The sequence below is a fragment of the Amblyomma mixtum genome, chromosome 5 (genome assembly GCF_055824585.1).
Source record: "Amblyomma mixtum isolate Tamu chromosome 5, ASM5582458v1, whole genome shotgun sequence".
In the NCBI taxonomy this organism is placed as follows: domain Eukaryota; kingdom Metazoa; phylum Arthropoda; class Arachnida; order Ixodida; family Ixodidae; genus Amblyomma; species Amblyomma mixtum.
This window is the reverse complement of record NC_143016.1, coordinates 28,079,695-28,085,408: the sequence shown is the minus strand read 5'-3', so window position 1 is coordinate 28,085,408 and position 5,714 is coordinate 28,079,695.

Below are 5,714 nucleotides of genomic sequence, written 5' to 3'. Positions count from 1 at the left end.
CCTCACAGGGGAAAGGGAAGAGGAGGAAAAGGAAAATGCGAATGAAGGCTGATGATGGAATAATACAACGAGTTTCACGCAGGCTTCCAGAGTGCATAGTCTTTTATAGGGGGTTCGGGCGGAGCGGTAAAACCACCTGTCAAAGAGAGAGGGGAGATATTATAGGTTAGGAAAGAAAGAGTTGTCAGCCAGGGATCGACTTCTCTAGCTTGCTGCTTTGGAAAGAGGGGTCAACGAAATGCAAGCAAAAAGCCTTCGTAAATGACCATGTATATATTGATACAGCTCAGAAGTGGAGGAAGAAGTGCTTCGCCATCTTGCTCGTGACCGCTGGGCAGTCTGGAACTGTTCCAATCCCCCGCCATGGGTATGTGCCTTTCAGCCTGAGGACATCATCATCATCATCATCATTAACTGTTCTTCTGTCCCCAACTGTGTGGCGTGTGGCGTAATAGAGGGAAGATCGATTCAAGTCTGGCAGCTCGGCGGCTTAGCAACGTATTAACAGCGCAAACGACTCCATCAATCTACAAGAAAAAAAAACAGAATTCTTTGGCACTTGACTGTAAATATAAGCTTTATCCGAGTGCCTTAATTGTTTTTGTTTCCTCATTGGTTTTACTTTAATGTTTGAACAAGGACGCATTTGCTAAGTGTTTTCGGTTAAGTTCATTTGTGAGTCAAAGCTTGTGTTGCGAACTTCTCGCGTGTGGCCCTGTCTATTCCAGCAGGTAAAATACCGTGCCGTGTGAACAAGCTGAGTGAAGCCTGGATGACTGAGCATTTATATTTAGACTTCGGTGTTTGTAAGTCCTGCGAAAACAGGATAATTCGTCCAAGCCACGCTGACCCAGTAACTGCCCCGATCTTTTCGAATCAACAGTGGACACGAGAGAAGAATTTAGAGCAAAATAATTACTACGACGAGACAGCGCGCACCTGTAAGAGCATGAGGCGAAGAAAGACGCTAGCTATGCGACGTATCAGAGCGCCTGCCCCGGTGCCTCGGTTCGCTAAAGGTGCTCTAGGCGTTCCATGGTTAGAAACATGTCCGCGGCGCGGGCTGAGTGCATTCGTTTAAAACTCCAGATGTATGCTAGTTAACCAGCCTTGTTGCCCATCTAGAAGAAAGCAAAATAACCTAAAACACACACGTGCTCATCGGCTTCGTACCGCTTGCTCAATTAAAGCGTTTGCACGACGCTTATATAACGGATTAGTCCCTTAAAGCAGGTCGCAGTTAAATAAATCAACGCCACACTCCCGATAACTGATGCCTAAAATGTTCCCAACCAACAACGGGTGCATAGGAAGCACGGGGCACACTTTTTTGAACGATATGACTGTGTATAACTGAGTAACTATGCGCTCGCATTGGTTTGGTGCAAGACCCTTTCCCGAGAATTTCACCCTAGAAAAACCGAACACCCGACCAGGGGAAATCTTGTACTCATTAGAAAACCGGTGGGTACCCAGCGGCGCTGGGGATCGAACCCGGCACCTCCCGAATGTGAGGTAGATGGTCTGCCACAAGGTCAGCGCTTCGGTCTGCCGCGACATATGATCACGCAATCAATGATTGCTTGTCAAGCTCTACCACTTGTCGACGTCTGCCGCGAAGTTGAAACTTTGTTCTTGACACCGACGTTTAAATTATGACTTGGCGTTGTTAAGTGTTTTAACGCCGGGCCTCACTGCACCAAGCCGCGCGCAAGTGCTCTCCGAGGGACACCATTGTAATCAGATGAGCGTTCATACTGGGGCACGTGGAAACCCTTGAGCATGCATTTTTAGTGCGCAGGTCGTGTCGCTGGAGTGTCACACCGTGCTCTGTAGGCTGCTCATACTGGCAGAGAATTCTACCAAGGCTATTGAATCGGTTTATTTTTGAGGTATCGTTTTAAACAACCTCTTTCCTTCTGATCGTTCTGCATCCGCTTACCGACATGACGCGGTAGCCGTGAGCTATTTTCACGAACTTTATCTGCCCGGGCTGCTTTCAATAATCACTCATATTTTTCTGGTTAGCGGTGGTCTTTCTGAAGTATTTAAAACGATGCTTACACTTCTCAAACTGGCGCAGTTTCACTGGCTATGACTTCCCCTACATGCCATCACCTTAAACGAGACGCCTTTTTTACTCCTTAAACTTTCTACACCTTTCTAGATTTTTTTTATTCATTCGCTGGCTTCGTAAGGAGCATGCGAGGCAGGATACGCAAAGCCTAGCGTAAACTTTTTCAGGTATTAGAACTAGTACTCTTTTCAGGGAGTGATGGTGGTGTGTCGTTCATGATAATAATAACGCACGAAAAAGAAGGAAGCAGAGGATGGGAAGGAAATGTTGATGACTGGCGCCTGGTGCTCGAAGTCAACAAGGAAAAAGGTGGTTCAAGTCGAACCCGGTACGCAATTGAAATCGAACAGCATTATGGGAGCCAGGGATTAAATCAGTCAGACGCGACTTGTATGTCTTCGTCTATATTTTGTTGACCCAAAGCACGGCACTCCGCCATGGAATCGACCCCCTAGGTGAGAAGCTGCCTCAAGCCATTTTCTTCGTTGTTCAGAGAGCTCCCGAACATAAGGGAAGTGAGAAAAAAAGAAGAAATGAAAAAATAAATAAATAAAATAATGACGAATAACATTACACGAACATGGTACAAAAGGGTGTAAGAAACATGTCGCTTACTGTCGTGGTCCCAGTGGTCGGGCAGAAGAATTTAATATACTGAAACTTAGGATAGAAGATGTTTATTTCACTTCATAATTTAGAATTGCCCTTTTATTGATGGAAACATTTTTCTCAATACCGACTTTTCAGCCGTTCTGCAATGTAATGTACTAGGCAAACACGCTACCTATGACATGCGGTAAAGCTTCAAACATTTGATGTTGTATTTTATGACAATGTGCAAATCTTATTTGTTTTTCTTCTTTATACAATAAGCTTATAGAGTTACTGCACAAAAACGCGGTGTCCTATATGTAGGAGGCTAGACATATATATGGATTAAACAGTATAAAAGTTACATTTATAACAGAAATATTCGCAATGAAGTAAACGTTTTCATGAAGGCTTCGTGATGGTTTCCGTAGTCTATACTTTAATCAGTTCAAGATAAGTGTTGAAATAGTTGGCTCGAAAAAAAAAAAAGAAAACGCAACCAATGATCTTCCTCCAACTTTATATATGACTGATGAGCAGAATTTGTCCTTCATTTTAGCAGAGTAGAAATGCACAAGGACGGTTTTGGTTACAGTAAGGCCTAGACGAACTGCACACTTTTTTTACGAGGGGACTGCAATCATTGTCATTACACAACCAAGACGAAACCCAAAGCAGGCAGAACCAAGCAAGTAATAAGAGACGGAGAGGAGTAAAGAATTGTGCAGGTCCGAAGAGTGTAGGCTAAGTGTAACGCAAATTATGCGACAGCAGCTGCAGTGAAGGACTGCTAAATCGGCGCCTTGCCAATGTTTCGTCTTCTCACAGCTAACCGGGTGGGAAGGTCTTGGCGTGCCTTCGAGATTCCTCCGAAGTCCCCGTCCTTTCGAAACGCCTTGCAGAGCCCCCCTGGGAAAACAGTTATGTGTCCTCCGCAATTCCCATGTTCGTCCCTTCTCCCTGCTTATCGTTCGCCTTTCAGCACGTTCATCGGACCCAACTGCGTGATGCTTAAACGGGAAAAGAAAGAAAGAAAGAAAGAACGAAATAAAGAAAGAAAGAAAGAAAGAAAGAAGGGAAGAAAGGAGGAAAGAAAGAAAGAAAGCAAGAAAGAAAGGAAGAAAGAAAGAAAGAAAGAAAGAAAGAAAGAAAGAAAGAAAGAAAGAAAGAAAGAAAGAAAGAAAGAAAGAAAGAAAGAAAGAAAGAAAGAAAGAATATGTGCTGCAAAAGTGGTTGCAGCAACAAATCGTTGCTTTCTGCAGAAATCTCGGAGTGCAAGTCGACACGAAAGAAAATAAACACTGGAGCGATAGAGAGAGAGATGATGTTTCTTTCGTCGGAAAAACCAGGGTAGGCAGGAATATTGCATGGAAATTCGCTTCGCATGCCGGGTTTACTTGCGGTGATTGTAACATTTCAATTCGAAAGCGTACTTAGTGAAACAAATTCCTTGTTGAATAAACGATGAGGCAAGCGTCGTCCCCACGTTGAATTTTATCACATTTCCAAGTACAGCCTGAGGAGCATAACAGTAACAGTTAAAGAGTTAACTATTCAGTATTAGTTAACCAGCCTTCTAGGTGGCACGTCTTAGCTATATTGTGGTGTACTTCACCGCTTAAAATGATATGCCGAAAAAGTGTTCTTCGAACTCGGAAAGCATATTTTTAAAAATTATAGAAAGTCTTAGGCGAAACGTCCTCTATATTACAGGACAGGACACACAAGTAAATGCTTGTCCTGTGTAAAGCGGAAATGAGAATGTGCCTCTCTATATGTCCCCTCAGTCGGCAAAAAGAAATACTACAGTCCTCTGTTGTCTGGCTCTCGCCCTGCACTTTGGACATTCACAACCTGGAATATATCCAAAATGAAACAATATATAGATAAACGTATACAGGAGTGTGGTGACAACATTGTCATCTTACACAGGATCGGCCACTAATCGGTACTCATTTATCCCCTGTCACATTCACTGATCATTCCTCACACAGAACTCTACGCACTGACCCACTGAGTCACTGTGCTTTTCGCTTTCTTTTAGATTGGTTCAATTTTTTCTCCTCTCTTCCGTGATCACCGAAATATAGAACGCCTTTGAATGTTCTTTGCGGAGTTTGCCTCTTTAAGAATTCGCTAGTGCATTGCTTTTTCATGTCGTTTCTAATACCTTGTTCTGGGTCTGCACTGCTTTTTGCGTCCACTCCTGCAATGTGTTTTAACAGAGACAGCACAGCAGAGCTTGTCAGTAAATAAACGGTGATTGTTTACAGGGTGCAATGCTATTACAGCTAAAGCCAGGACTAAGGTAGCCGATGCGCACTAGGAATAATCTCGTTAAACCGGAAAGGAAACGAATTTTTTTTTTGGTGGGGGGGACAAGGACAAATACTTGTGGAATTTCTGGAGTGAACTTGCCTGCGCGCCTACAGCAGCAGCATGCGTAAACATAGATCAGGGTCCTCGTTCATCACTGCTTGAGGCTTAGGCATCAGCAAACCGGTCCGGGACATAGCGAACACGGGCGTTGCTTGAGCCCATAAGAAGTCTGTTAGTCTAAAAAAATTTGAACGAACACCAACATAGACAACATGAAGCGCGACGTCTTGTCTGTGCCGCTCGCCCCAACTTTTCAGTGTTCCAATAGAGTTCTTGTGTGTTCAAGCAGTGTGGTTGTTTGCTTTGAACAAACAGCAACTAGGCCACACTCTTGCGCTCTTCGCCTCAGCAAGCATACGGTATCCAGCGCTTGACCAGTTTTTGGCGCCGGCGTTTCGGCGGCGTCCTAACCTTCGCTTCTTCCTACGGCCAGTCAGCGTGTGAAAGAAGTTTTGAAAACGTTCGTGTCCGCATTGTAACCGCTGTCCACAGTCGAGGCCAAAAGCTGTCGCTTGCGTCACTTGGTAACAGCGACCGAAAGCTTCACATGCAGATATCGTCGTTGCGTGCAATTTCGTGACAGAAAAACGCGGTGCCTCCGTGGAGCTCTAGTAGCTATAGTAGCTGTCAAGTACATTCTTTGTGAAAATCTGTAACTCAACGTTAC